A 16,207-nucleotide genomic window follows, 5' to 3' on the forward strand; every position below is an offset into this window, starting at 1 on the left:
ACCAGCTCAGCTCGTGTAAATATTGGAAAATACAATAGAATTCCCCATTTCAAAAACAGGGTGCATTAGTTGGCAACAAGTTTTTCGAGAAAACTTCTCTCCTTTACGACGATGTCTCCAGCACTCGTGAAAAGGTTACTGTTTTGGTTTACCGTTGTTGGCGTTTATACACTCCTGGAAATTGAAATAAGAACACCGTGAATTCATTGTCCCAGGAAGGGGAAACTTTATTGACACATTCCTGGGGTCCGATACATCACATGATCACACTGACAGAACCACAGGAACATAGACACAGGTAACAGAGCATGCACAATGTCGGCACTAGTACAGTGTATATCCACCTTTCGCAGCAACACAGGCTGCTATTCTCCCATGGAGACGATCGTAGAGATGCTGGATGTAGTCCTGTGGAACGGCTTGCCATGCCATTTCCACCTAGCGCCTCAGTTGGACCAGCGTTCGTGCTGGACGTGCAGACCGCGTGAGACGACGCTTCACCCAGTCCCAAACATGCTCAATGGGGGACAGATCCGGAGATCTTGCTGGCCAGGGTAGTTGACTTACACCTTCTAGAGCACGTTGGGTGGCACGGGATACATGCGGACGTGCATTGTCCTGTTGGAACAGCAAGTTCCCTTGCCGGTCTAGGAATGGTAGAACGATGGGTTCGATGACGGTTTGGATGTACCGTGCACTATTCAGTGTCCCCTCGACGATCACCAGTGGTGTACGGCCAGTGTAGGAGATCGCTCCCCACACCATGATGCCGGGTGTTGGCCCTGTGTGCCTCGGTCGTATGCAGTCCTGATTGTGGCGCTCACCTGCACGGTGCCAAACACGCATACGACCATCATTGGCACCAAGGCAGAAGCGACTCTCATCGCTGAAGACGACACGTCTCCATTCGTCCCTCCATTCACGCCTGTCGCGACACCACTGGAGGCGGGCTGCACGATGTTGGGGCGTGAGCGGAAGGCGGCCTAACGGTGTGCGGGACCGTAGCCCAGCTTCATGGAGACGGTTGCGAAAGGTCCTCACCGATACCCCAGGAGCAACAGTGTCCCTAATTTGCTGGGAAGTGGTGGTGCGGCCCCCTACGGCACTGCGTAGGATCCTACGGTCTTGGCGTGCATCCGTGCGTCGCTGCGGTCCGGTCCCAGGTCGACGGGCACGTGCACCTTCCGCCGAGCACTGGCGACATCATCGATGTATTGTGGAGACCTCACGCCCCACGTGTTGAGCAATTCGGCGGTACGTCCACCCGGCCTCCCGCATGCCCACTATACGCCCTCGCTCAAAGTCCGTCAACTGCACATACGGTTCACGTCCACGCTGTCGCGGCATGCTACCAGTGTTAAAGACTGCGATGGAGCTCCATATGCCACGGCAAACTGGTTGACACTGACGGCGGCGGTGCACAAATGCTGCGCAGCTAGCGCCATTCGACGGCCAACACCGCGGTTCCTGGTGTGTCCGCTGTGCCGTGCGTGTGATCATTGCTTGTACAGCCCTCTCGCAGTGTCCGGAGCAAGTATGGTGGGTCTGACACACCGGAGTCAATTTGTTCTTTTTTCCATTTCCAGGAGTGTATTTCTAACATTTTCATTGTGTCGTTTCTGAAAAAGTATCCGCCACCTGATTTCTCGAGCCGCCTCTATATCTTCTGTAAGCCTTACGAGATGCTTTATTTGGTTTTCACGAAACATTTTACGCATTTACCTGCTCTGCACTTTACTTGACGTTATAGGTCATGTAGAATATCATCATATGCTTTTTGCGCTCCATGTCTTGTAAGCGTCTGCAATTGAACCAGACCTTTCCACAGATTTATGCATAGTACTGACGACGATATTTTTAAATTGGCCCCATTCATGCCCGACATATGGTTCTTCTTTAAGTCCAGCCCTCTGTACTTATTTTCTAAGGTATATGAACTCTCTCTTTAATGGTAGAGTGAGTCAGGTCATGAACTTCTCATTTCTTTACTGATACAATGCGCGGTAAAACATTTCGTCAAATTGTATACGACGACGACTTGCCTGTCCTTCTGGTTCCGCAACTGAGCTGTCAGTACGTCAGATCGGAACACTTTGGGTCCTGGTTCTATCGCCGGTGCCAAAAACGAGTTTTCGTGTTGTGTGATGATTCCGTATTTCAGTAGGACCGTGCTTGGCAACATGTGACGCTCAATGCGTAAGTATCCTACGAAGAACGACCCATTCTGTGATCTGCTCATTTGCCTGCGATGTCGCCCATCGTAAGTATATGGAATACGGTTGATAGGAAACGCTTTTGCGGTCCTCCAGCATTCATCGCAAACTCGTACACACACCACACATATGATATACACACACACACATATATATATATATATATATATATATATATATATATATATATATATATATATATATATTGCGTTTTATACTGTTTGGTACGGAGGCTTTGATTACAGTACACGGGAACTTCATACCATGCTACATTTTATAGGAAATCACGTACAGTTCCGTTCACTTTATCATATGTGTCTCATCTGTAGTATAAACTCTATTTCAGTCATATGCCTTCGTATTGGTCTTGCAATTTTTTCAAATGTTAATGTATTGAGTGGAGGAAAATTTTACATAACACTACAAAAAGATATTTTACTGTACTTCAAATGCGCCTGTCAGTGCCTCCATTTCCTACGAGAACTTGCTATCACAGTTCAGTGTAGATTCTCATGTAAATTACATAGAGGGGATGTCATTAAAATAAACGAGTTTACCACGATCTGATTCTTGGACAATTTTTGTCTAGAAATTAAACACGATGTAGTAGTAGTTAGCACAACATCACAACCACCAATTTCAGTGAATACCCCTCTGGGTCCATTTGTCGATTGGCGAGGGCTCAGAAATTTTATTGTCGACATCTGTTGCTGAAACACGTTGTTACAAATCAATTAATTTGCCCGACACTTAAAAGTTCTGACATTAATTCGTTCAAACAAAGAGCTACAAATGCTAGTTTTATGCCTCAGGATATCTTAAGAGGCATTACTAAAGCTTATAATCACACAAGATATCATTCCTGTTTCCTGCTTTACAAACTTCATAGAATCTCCCTTGCATACAGGGTGTTTCAGAATATGGTCAATATGAAGGGATATGACAGGAATGATCATTCGAAACAAAAATTTCAAGTACGCATAGGCTCTAGAACGCATACCTTAAGAGCTATGACCACTTCTTGATCTTCGATACTGTGAAACAAATCTCTTCTACTGCAGATTCTTTGCTTTCCATATTTGGAAAGTGTTAGTATGGACCAAAACATCAAAAAACGTCCAGTAAACATATGCTCTAAAATGCATACCTTAAGAGTTATGGGCATTTGTTCATCTTCGCTACTTTGAAACGCAACTCTCTTAATGAACAAGTGATCATAACTTTTAAGATATGCATTTTAGAGTGCATGTTTACTATACATTCCTCTCTTGTTTTGGTGCATACTACCATATCCCAAAATATGGAAAGCAAAGAGCTTCCAGTAGAAAAGATTTCTGTCACAGTATCGAAGATCAAGAACTGCTCATAGCTCTTAAGACATGCGTTTTAGAGCCATGTTTGTTTGACGTTTTCGTCTCGAATGATAATTCCTGTTATATCCCTGAATATTGACCATCACTTTTACATCTACATCCATACTCCGCAAGCCACCTGACGGTGTGTGGCGGAGGGTACTGTGAGTACCTCTTTCGGTTCTCCCTTCTATTCCAGTCTCGTATTGTTCGTGGAAAGATTGATTGTCAGTATGCCTCTGTGTGGGCTCTAATCTCTCTGATTTTATCCTCATGATCTCTTCGCGAGATATACCTAGGATGGAGCAATATACTGCTTGACTCCTCGGTGAAGGTATGTTCTCGAAACTTCAACAAGAGCCCGTACCGAGCTACTGAGCGTCTCTCTTGCAGAGTCTTCCACTGGAGTTTATCATCTCCGTAACGCTTTCGCGATTACTAAATGATCCTGTAACGAAGCGCGCTGGTCTCCGTTGGATCTCCTCGATCTCTTCTGTCAACCCTATTTGGTACGGATCCCACACCGATGAGCAGTATTCGAGCAGTGGGCGAACAAGTGTACTGTAACCTACTTCCTTTGTTTTCGGACTGCATTTCCTTAGGATTCTTCCAATGAATCTCAGTCTGGCATCTGCTTTACCGACGATTAATTTTTTATGGTAATTCCATTTTAGATCACTCCTAATGCCTACTCCCAGATAATTTATGCAATTAACTGCTTCCAGTTGCTGACCTGCTATTTTGTAGCTAAATGATAAGGGAACTATCTTTCTATGTATTCGCAGCACATTACACTTGTCTACATAGAGATTCAATTGCCATTCCCTGCACCTTGCGTCAATTCGTTGCAGATTCTCCTGGATTTCAGAACAATTTTCCATTGTTACAACCTCTCGATATACTACAGCATCATCCGGAAAAAGCCTCAATGAACTTCCGATGTTATCCACAAGGTCATTTATATACAGGGTGAATCACGTAACGTTACCGCTGGATATATTTCGTAAACCACATCAAATACTGACGAACCGATTCCACAGACCGAACGTGAGAAGAGGGGCTAGTGTAATTGTTTAATACAAACCATACAAAAATGCACGGAAGTATGTTTTTTAACACAAACCTACGTTTTTTTAAATGGAACCACGTTAGTTTTGTTAGCACATCTGAACATACAAACAAATACGTAATCAGTGCCATTTGTTGTATTGTAAAATGTTAATTACATCCGGAGATATTGTAACCTAAAGTTGACGCTTGAAACCTCCCACGTTCAGTTGCGTGTTGTAACAAACACGGGCCACGGTCGGCGAGCAGCATCTGCAGGGACATGTTTACGATGACGACCGTGTTTACGAGTGTGGCTGTAGTGCACTGTTGTGGTTTGGTCTAGCTGTCGCAGTGTCCGCATGTAGCGCTTGCTGCTATTGTTATTCTGCATTCGTCTCCGCACGCAGACCAACTGTAGTCCACCGTGTTACCAGACGTCTGTGATAGTGTAGTGTTGTAGGAACTGTGAACATGGTGTATTCGAACTCTGAAAAGGCGGAGATGATACTCATCTATGGCGAGTGTCGACGAAATGCAGCTGAAGCCTGCAGGGAGTATGAAGAACGATACCCGGACAGAGAGCATCCAACGTGTCGCACATTGCAAAACATCTACCGCCAACTGTATGCAACAGGTATGGTCGTAGCACGCAAACGGGTCCGTAACAGGCCCGTCAAAGGAGAAGCGGGTGCAGTTGGTGTGTTAGCTGCTGTTGCCATGAACCCACACATGAGTACACGGGACACTGCGAGAGCCGGTGGACTGAGTCAAAGTAGTGTCATGCGCATACTGCATCGTCACCGCTTTCACCCGTTTCATGTGTCACTACATCAGCAATTACATGGTGATGACTTTAATCATCGAGTACCATTCTGTCAATGGGCATTAACAGAGAATGCGTTGCAGTTCTACCTGTTTACCGATGAAGCGGGTTTCACAAACCACGGGGCAGTGAATCTACGGAACATACATTACTGGTCCGTGGACAATCCTCGCTGGCTCAGACAGGTAGAGCGACAGCGACAGTGGACTGTAAATGTATGGTGCGGAATCATTGGCGACCACCTCATTGGTCCTCAGTTCATTGCAGGGGCCCAAACAGCTGCAACATACATCGCGTTTCTACAGAATGATCTGCCAACGTTGCTCGAAAATATCCCACTGGAAACGCGTCGACGTATGTGGTATCAGCATGATGGTGCACCTGCACATTCCGCAATTAACACTAGGCTGACCCTTGACAGGATGTTCGACGGGCGTTTCATAGGACGTGGAGGACGCATAAATTGGCCAGCCCGTTCTCCTGATCCTACACCTCTGGACTTCTTTCTGTGCGGTACGTTAAAGGAGAATGTGTACCGTGATGTGCCTACAACCCCAGAGGATATGAAACAACGTATTGTGGCAGCCTGCGGTGACTTTACACCAGATGTACTGCGGCGTGTACGACATTCATTACGCCAGAGATTGCAATTGTGTGCAGCAAATGATGGCCACCACATTGAACATTTATTGGCCTGACATGTCGGGACACACTCTATTCCACTCCGTAATTGAAAACGGAAACCACGTGTGTACGTGTACCTCACCCCTCATGGTAACGTACATGTGCGTCAGTGAAAAAGACCAATAAAAAGGTGTTAGCATGTGGACGTAATGTGCTGGTCCAGTCTATTTTGTACCTAAGGTCCATCACCGTTCCCTTTGGATCCCTACGTAATTCGGTGCTCTCCGATACACACGATCGAACAGCGGAGGAGTGGTACTCAAGCGTCAAATTTAGGTTACAATATCTCCGGATGTAATTAACATTTTACAATGCAACAAATGGCACTGATTACGTATTTGTTTATATGTTCAGATGTGCTAACAAAACTAACGGGGTTCCATTTAAAAAAACGTAGGTTTGTGTTAAAAAACATACTTCCGTGCATTTTTTTATGGTTTGTATTAACCAATTACACTAGCCCCTCTCCTCACGTTCTGTCTGTGGAATCGATTCGTCAGTATTTGATGTGGCTTACGAAATATATCCAGCGGTAATGTTAGGTGACTCAGCCTGTATATTGTGAATTGCAACGGTCCTACGACACTCCCCTGTGGCAAACCTGAAATCACTCTTACTTTGGAAGCCTTCTCTCCATTGAGAATGACACGCTGCATTCTGTTATCTAGGAACTCTCAATCCAATCACACAATTGGTCTGATAGTCCATATGCTCTTACTTTGTTCATTAAACGACTGTGGGGAACTGTATCAAACGCCTTGCGGAAGTCAAGAAACACGGCACTTCTGATACACGCTGTATACCGCTGAACTAGCACTCCTAGAAGACACGATATCGTGGAGAAATTGCTTAGTCACAGCTTCTGGGGTGAATTCCAGAATGAATTTTTCACTCTTCAGTATATTGTGCGCCGTTTCAAAACTTCCTATCACATTAAAACTGTTTTCAACTCTCCCAACACATGGCAGGCTTCACATACCCGTTTGCCTCTTCAAAACTCGTCGTCTTTAGGTACGAATAGCCAAATCTAATCTTATTTTTCTGATCTATCTGAAAACCCGAGCTACGCTATCAGCTGGACCTGAACACCTGCGATACTTCCAAGTTTGATAAGGGTTACAAATAGCACCCAACTGTTAACAAATAAATGCTAATGATAGTTGAGGACTGTGAACCATGAATGACTCCTACATTTCGAGGAAACCAGATCTCTCAAAGAAACTCGAGCTCTTACCAATATCAGTTTAATTATATATAGTCCACAACAGTTACAAAACGGGTGTCTGTATCTTCTGTGACTCACGAGGTATCTAGTGTCATCAGTCACTAAACACTTACTTTTTATGCTTTTATTTTCCAAAGACAAGCTAGATACCATATGATAATTTTGCTCATAGAGTTGTTTCTCATTGACTAGCGGAAATAACCTGTTCTGTTCACGATTGTAACACAGACTATCGATTGGAAACAGGTGTTGTTCTCTTCCCACGTAGCAACGATGATTATGATGATGATGTTTGGTTTGTGGGGCGCTCAAATGCACGGTCATCAGCGCCGGTACAGTGTTCCAATTTTTACATAGTCCAGTTTTTTCACAATCCAATCCAGCCACTGTCACGAATGATGATGATGATGATGATGGTGAAATGATGAGGATAACACAAACGCCCAGTCCTCGGGCAGAGATTAGTATAATAACTTGCGTAGTAGTTGAGAGTAGTCGATTAAGAATTATGGCCTTGCTTTACAGATTGAGAGTAAAGGTAATTATAGAAGAGAACTAAGTCGGCGCAAGAGGGTCTTTGAGCAAAAATTGTGTTTTTAAGAAAAGTAATGAGAAGTAGTGTGGAAGCCAACGTGGAGCATTGCGTTAACGGTCGTAAGTCGGTAGCCGCTTGTGTGGCGTCGTATGGGTCACAATAACAGTTACGCAAGAGGATTGCAAAGGCAACATAACTGAATGCAGCAGTAAAGTGAACTGCACAGCAGTGGCTGCGTAGCAAGAGAAGTGATGTCACAACAGCAGAACAAGTCTCTTGTTATAGACGACGAAGAGCCGGGTTTTAGTGAAAAATGCACACCAGAGGCTTAAAATAAGTCTGAATTTGGAGACAGGCGATCACTTTCCATCTCTGGACACTAGCTGCGTCCCACGTTGCCGGAGCAGAGAGAGGGGCCATGCAGGCTCCATGACGTGGACGGCCATGGCCTCTAAACGTTGCCGACCTGCGACGGGATGGCATCAGCGACGCAGGGTGTCAACTCAGCAGGAAGGGCAGAAGCCACCGCCGGTACGTCAGCGTTGGCCGGGGACAACAGAGAGAGGCATGGCTACCTCGCTACGTTCATGTATTGAAGTCAATAGTAGTCTTTCTTAACTGTAAAGTGTGTTGGACCCACCCAGCCTACCATTCACCACCACACCCTCCAGCTGCGAAATTTTGCAGGAAGAGAGTCAGTGAGGTTCCGGAAGGTGCCGACAGGGATGTGGAGCCATGCCGACTCCAATGCCATGGACAGCTGCGCTAGGTTTATTAGTTGAGGACCCGTGGTCCAAACAGCCCCGTCGAGACAGTCCCACAAACTCCCGATTGGGTTTAAATATGGGGAGTTTGGTGGTCAGGGGAATATGGTAAACTCATCGAACCGTGCACGCAGACTGTAAGCTGTGTGACACGTTTCGTTGTTCTGCTGGTAGATGCCAATGTGACCAGAAAACTGCATGTAGAGGTGGATGTAGTCTCCAAGGAGAGATGCGTACTTGTTTTGGTCCAGTGTGTCTTGCATAATGACGAGATCATCAAGAGAATGCCACGAAAAGATTCCCCCAGACCGTAACGTTCCCTCCTCCTACTTTGACCCTGCTGGCGATTATTGCAGGGTGTGCTTTCACACGTTTCACGCCGTACACGCCAACGGCCGTCTGTCATCTGAAAACGCTACCTGTCGCTAGTCGGTAGACGTCCAGTTGCAGTATTGCCGTGCAAATTTCAGGCTTCGCTGTCGATGAATAGCAGTGAGCATTGGTGCTTGTACCAGACGCCTGCTACGGCGGCCCATGCGCAGCAACGTTCGCTGAACGGCCGGTGAGGAGACACTGTGGGTAGCCCCTGGTTTCTTCTGGCCAGTCGTTGCTCAACAGTTGCACGTCAATTCGCCCTTATTCATCTCCGCAGCCGTCGCCCATCCCTGACATCTATGACCCGTGGTGCACCACAGTTGCCTCAGCGCCGGTTTTGGATAGCTCCATTTTGCCATGCAAGGTATATTTTAACCACGGCAGCACGTGAACAGTTTACAGACTTAACCGTTTCCGAAATGCTTCCACCTTTGCCAGTCATCATGCTCTTTCGGACGTCAGATAAATTGTTCCGTTTTCCCATTACGACCGACTGCATCCTATTCTGCGTCCACTCGACACGCTTTATATACCCTCCACTGCTAGTGCTTCCCCCTGCCATCTGTCTGCTATTCCATGTTGACGTCAAACATAGGCGGTGGTCACATTACTGTGAGTGGATCGTGTAATATTCATTCGTTGTAGCACAGTCGTGTGCTTTACGTAAATATGAAAGTCCGTGGTCTCTGAAAACGTACTGAAATAAATTACTCATGCAGCATTGCCCATCACGAGATGACTTATGATTCCGAAATTCACTCACCATTTACATATCGTGCAAATACCAGACAGACAAAATCAGCTAGATCAAGGTACGTGCGGAAGCGAACTGACAGGTTGTGTATCTCATTCGTGTTTCTAATAAGAAGGCAACATTGGAAGTAAATGAAACTAGTACTATTAGTCCTCGTATAAGCAACACTCTTAAGTCGATTGAGGCAACAAAAATATTACAGGCTTCTCACTAAAACTGAGTACTATACCTTTCAATACAAATCATGTCACCGAAACAATAGAAGCGGATTGACGAGCTTTCGAACTGTGTTATATTCTTCATTACTTAATGGATTGACTAGTTAAGGATATAATACTCCTAGCCCAATTAGCAGTTTGCAGATCAACTTTACTCAGAAAGTTTACAGCTTCTCTATTTTCCAAGAGTTGCCCCTGGATGCATCATTCAGGAGCTCCAATAAATTCTGCTAATATAATAATTTATTGCACGTGTTAACGCAGGACGCTGCCTTAAGTATAAGGTTCGTCGAATCAACTTTCAGCACAAATCGCAACCTACGTGAGGAATATATTATGCGAATCTTCGCTTCTCGAATATATATGACTCTAATCATAAAGCACTACGGAAGCAGGCAGCGTCCAAAGTCACTGAACTGTTCTCAGAGAGGCTTCTGATACGAGCCCTGGATAAGGCATTGGTGGGAGCTGAATCTGTCTGTCCCAAGTCTCGGTTAAATCCTGTGACTTATGACAACTATGCTTGCTGTTGTCCACACAATAACTTATTCCCGTCCCTGAGGCTGTGCGAACAGCAGCCTAAAACGTGCAGAGGTACATCACAACACACAAGCACTTATACAGTGTGTACGACGAGGATAGGAAGCAGCATAGAAGCAATACTGTCGACACCAAGAAAGCTTTCAGCAAAGTTAGACATTCCTTCTTGACGTACACTGAGGTGACAAAAGTATGGGGTACCTCCTAATATCGAGTCGGACCACCTTTAGCCCGGGATAGTGCAACAACTCGATGTGGCATGGACTCAACAAGTCGTTGGAAGTCCCCGCAGAAATACTGAGCCATGTTGCCTCTACAGTCGTCCATATCTACAGCAGTGTTGGCGGTGCAAGATTTTGTACACAAACTGACCTCTCGCTTACGTTACCATAAATGTTCGATGGGCTTCATGTTGGGCGATATGGGAGGCCAAATCATTCGCTCGAATTGTCCAGAATGTTCTTGAAACTAATGGCGAACTATTGTGGCCTGGTAATATGGTGCATTGTCATCCAAATAAATGTCATCGTTGAATGGCTGCGAATTGTCTCCAAGTGGCCGAACATAACGATTTCCAGTCAATGACCGGTTCAGTTGTTGTAGAGGATCCAGTTCAGTCCATGTAAACAAAGCCCACGTCATTATAGAGCCACCATCAGCTTGCATAAGGGTCCATAGCTTCGTGGAGTCTGCACCACATTCGAACCGTACCAACATCACTTACCAACTGAAATCGGAACTGACCTGACGAGGTCAGCAGAGGCACTCCACTCGCGTCGGTCGTCTGCTGCCATAGCCCATTAACGCCAAATTTCGCAGGCCTGTCCATCGTTGAATGGCTGCGAATTGTCTCCAAGTAGCCGAACATAACGATTTCCAGTCAATGACCGGTTCAGTTGTTGTAGAGGACCCAGTTCAGTCCATGTAAACAAAGCCCACGTCATTATGGAGCCACCATCAGCTCGCATAAGGGTCGATAGCTTTGTGGAGTCTGCACCACATTCGAACCATACCAACATCACTTACCAACTGAAATCGGAAATGACCTGACGAGGTCAGCAGAGGCACTACACTCGTGTCGGTCGTCTGCTGCCATAGCCCATTAACGCCAAATTTCGCAGGACTGTCCTAACGGATATGCTCGTTATGCGTCCGTATTGATTTCCATATTTATTTTAAGCAGTGTTGCTTGTCTATTAGCGCTGATAACTCTACGCAAACGCCGCTGCTCTCGGTCGTTAAGTGAAGTCCGTCGGCCACTGCGTTGTCCGTGGTGAGAGGTAATGCCTGAAATTTGGTATTCTCGGCAGATATTTGACACTGTGGATCTCGGAATATTGAATCCCCTAACGATTTCCGAAATGGAATGTACCGTGCTACTAACTTCAACTACCATTACGCATTCAGAGTCTGTTAATTCCAGTTGTGCGGCCGTAATAACGTCGGACACTTTTCCAAATGAATCATCTGAGGAAAAATGACAGTTCTGCCTATGGACTGCCGTTTTATACCTTGTGTACGCTATGCTACCGCCATCTGTATATGTGCATATCGCTATCCCATGACTTTATGTCAACTCTGTGTATGAAGTAATCAAGTTAAACATTCCAGCGCTCCGTAATTCGATCTCAGTCCTTTCATATCAATGAGAGAGATTTTTGTGAGAGCAGCAAACATGATAACGATATCTAGAACGCTGTTTCCGGAGCCTCGGAGAAATCTATGTAACACGAGTGACGTATCGAAGACACCGAACAGAGGGGCTCGCTATACACCGACAACAAGTCAATTGAAAAAGAAAAAAACATCATTAACCTTAAATTTGTATCAAGGACACCCAAGAACATCTTGAAGTTTTCACCAATTGATGCGAAGTCTAGAAATTAGGTATGACTGCTGACAAAAATGTCTCTGACTACATTTATTTCCACGCTGATATTCCTTAGCCGTTGTATCTCCGGCGGCAGTCAGAAACTGAAATAGATCAAATACTGTATTTATTTAGTTAAAGGTAAAGTTAGATAAGTTTTTACAAGCAGTTTAATAGACCTGGCTGCGAAGTCCTGCCTCACATATCTACTCCGTAGGAATGGAACACATTCAGCAGATGTTGGCTTGAAAATGTAAGGACCAATTATATTACACGCCATGATACGTGGCACTGTAGTGTGTAGATATTGCTGCGACGGTGGTGCAAACATACCTAGAGAGCCTACGATAGTTCTGATCATGAGCGCCATTACCGCCGTGCCTCCATTTTGTCCGACAATTCCACTACCCTGATGCCTGAGACAAAACACGCATGTCTACAATTACCAGACAATTTACGATATTACATAGCACAGACCAAATACTGCCATTCAGATCACAGGAAAACCAGCTTCCCATAGTTTCACATGGACTTCAGGAAACACACACTCCTCTATTTCAAGTTCTGCACACAACGGAAACTGTCGCAACTTCACCACCGGCGCGTTTTGCGTCTGATATATCACAGTCGTCCTTCTGATTTAGAAATAAACTTGTGGAGATAAACAGAAGCGAGAGACTTACTCTTTGTGCATTTTTCTTCGGCACGTGCGAGAAAGAAATGTACGCAGTGCTTCAGTTTATCACCTTAAGGACATGAGCTACTCAGCCAGCTAAAGCGCAGCCCGGCGACGACGATACGGCCTTGGTGAAAGCGCCATTACGTAACTACTGCCAGCAGACAGTTGCGTTTCTTTCAGAGCATCACAGACATGACGCGATACTCAATTCTGTCCTCTAAAGAGAGTTTGTGCAACAGTTATGTGTGTGTGTGTGTGTGTGTGTGTGTGTGTGTAGAAATGTTATTTCATTGTAGGCTACACTTTAAATTAGACTAGTTGTTGAATGTTATAGGAAACGCGCTCGAGGTATCGTGTAGTGTTTGTGACACGCAGGAAACGACTTTTTAGTAGTAACGCTGTCGCTTATTACCACAATACGCTGAGTCGAAACACCCTGCTGACAGAAATGTTACCTGGAGGGAAAGCGATTCGACATGATGAAACGTATAGGGCTTCCTTTCTTTTCGTTGCACTCTAGACTGGCATTTGAAACTATAATACATTGTACTGCGATGCAGTCGCCGTCGTACGTGAAGTACGACAAATAATGTTCCGTAACAAATCTTTGAGGCGCCAGTGTTTAGAGACTGAAATCGCTTCCAATACAGTTGACAATGTCAGGTAATCATCATATTTATTAGTCTTCAGTATGGAAGAGAAATTATATTTTCCATACAAAAATCTACGCATTGTTATTGAACTAAGTATTCACTTTCTGCTCAGTTATAGAGAGGGTCTTTCAATAGCAGACCCAAAACCTTCTGCAGCGTCTCGCATATCCGCATCCAAAGCAAAACGGCGGCCTTTAGCTTCATCTGCAGCATATTAAAAACGTAAAGTCTGCACTACGAAAAATCGGATCAGTATTGCTTTCCCACTGTCACACACACCACATGAAGAGATGCAGGTGTCTAATAACTGTATGTTTCTTTGTCCCATACTACATATATATCATACTATTCATAGGAATACCTATAGGAGTCACATGTAGCAAAACAATGGGTTTGTTCCACGCAACGAATTCACTGTGTTTGGTTCGTCGGTGACTCTGATTATCAGATACTAATTTCGGGGAACTGGAAGTATTTTACGAACAGAAAACTGTTGGATTAGAAAACAGGGCATACTAAAGATGCAAAAGTAACAGTACTACCGGCCGGGGTGGCCGAGCGGTTCTAGGTGCTACAGTCTGGAACCGCGCGACCGCACCGGTCGCAGGTTCGAATCCTGCCTCGGGCATGGATGTGTGTGATGTCCTTAGGTTGGTTAGGTTTAAGTAGTTCTAATTTCTAGGGGAACGATGACCTCAGAAGTTAAGTCCCATAGTGCTCAGAGCCATTTGAACCACGTAACAGTACTAAAAATGTAAGCACTATATTATGTGTTACTTTTGAGTATGTCTCACAGAGGCGACTGTTCTCATTGCTCTTTATAAGCTACTACAGGGTCAGTGAAATTACAGAAAAGACAAAAGAGATCACGAGAAATCTTTTTTATATGATAAGGACGGAGTGTGGCTGTCAACCTTTTGTCTTGACGCCACTTGGTCTATTTTCGCTAGAGTCTGTCGTTATTTTGTACGGAACTCCCTTTTCGGCCTCACTGTGCTTAATGGACAGCGTCCCAGAGCTTTGGGGCACACAAATATTAGGAGACGCTTATCAGTGTTTTAATCACCCAGCAGCAGCCGGCAACTAAACCGACAGCGGCAGTCCGTTCTTAAGGAAGCACTCCATGGGGTATCGCATTAATAACTGGTTCGTTAACACTAACGTAATCAGAAAGAGTGACCGCAGAATGAACGCAGCGCAGTGAGTTGATACAGATTTGTATAGATTCGGTGGCTGAACTTACCAGAAGTCGATACCAGCGGGATTCGATCAGACGTAAAAGCGGCAGGAGTGCGGGAGGACGCGAGCGGCGAGAGAAAACAACTGCGGCGGCCAACTACTGCCGACTGGCAACAGATGTGGGCGGCAGCGGCAAGCGGCGCTTCCGTCTTCCCCACCACTCCGCGCCGCCGTAAAAACACACACAGCCACGCTGCGCAGACACGCCGCCGCTTCATTCGCGTGCCAAGCCACTTTCTCCCCTCACTCCTCCTTGCACGCAATCACTCACTGCCGCCCAGCTGGCACTAAAAGCACGATTCAGAAAAGACGTGAGGATGTCTACGTAAACACGGTGAACCACATCTATTTCGAGAACAATCGAAGACGTCGAAACACACTCTTCGGCAAATAATTGTAAGCCACTAAATATTTTTTATGGGCAATTCTCTTAACTCTTGCAGCAACCGAATTATTGATGTATACATCTCTTCTCTGAATGGAACAATATACAGTGTGTTTCACAATTCATATTACACACTTTTAAAGGTTGTAGAGGGGACTTGGTAGATCAAGTTTTACACAGGAACCCCTGCCCGGAAACGTCATCCAACGACGCTACAGTGCGTCAAAGTCTTAGGCGCGGTACCTCTAAATGTACAGACACTTCCTGAAGGAAATATATCCAGAAATTTTTAATGTACCGTCCGCAGCGACATTGCTGCTAGTGGTCTCGAATCTGTAATCATTGCTCTTTTGCACAGTGTATGGATAAAGAGTGTGAGAGTTGAATGTTTTGTTTTGTCGGTTGCAGTTTAAAATGAGTGCAAAATATCTGAAGCGTCACAAGGCACCGTTCCTTGTAAATCATCCAAAGGGATGAAAGCTTTCATATGAAGCTGCTACTAAAATTCTTAGAAAGTCAAAGACATTCATTACGTAGAGAGTCAAACGATATTTCGATGTTGGAAAAGTGGATGATTTACCGGAGCCAGGTCTAAGATACCGTCGATAATGGCAGCGATTGGATAACCATTAGGTAATTGTGCATTTGGTAATAACAAACATTTTCATGTAAACATGTATTTATAATAGTGCTTTCTACATCTACATCTACGTGGATACTCTGTACATTTCATTTAAATGCCTGGCAGATGGTTCATGAACCACCTTCACAATAATCCTCTATTATTCCAATCTCGTCCAGCGCGCAGAAGAAACGAACACCTATATCTTTCGTGCAAGCTTTCATTT

At 45.0% G+C, this 16,207-nt stretch overlaps 1 protein-coding gene across 1 annotated transcript in view; it reads right to left on the reverse strand.

The window, feature by feature from the left end:
- The window catches only part of LOC124556477 (7-dehydrocholesterol reductase), a 123,242-nt gene extending 108,165 nt beyond the window's left edge, over window positions 1-15,077 (reverse strand). The window contains exon 1 of the mRNA XM_047130432.1: window positions 14,979-15,077. The gene's annotated coding sequence lies outside the window, so the exon portion shown is untranslated. The remainder of the gene's footprint in view (window positions 1-14,978) is intronic.
- Window positions 15,078-16,207: the final 1,130 nt, after the last annotated feature.

The sequence above is a fragment of the Schistocerca americana genome, chromosome X (genome assembly GCF_021461395.2).
Source record: "Schistocerca americana isolate TAMUIC-IGC-003095 chromosome X, iqSchAmer2.1, whole genome shotgun sequence".
In the NCBI taxonomy this organism is placed as follows: Eukaryota; Metazoa; Arthropoda; class Insecta; order Orthoptera; family Acrididae; genus Schistocerca; species Schistocerca americana.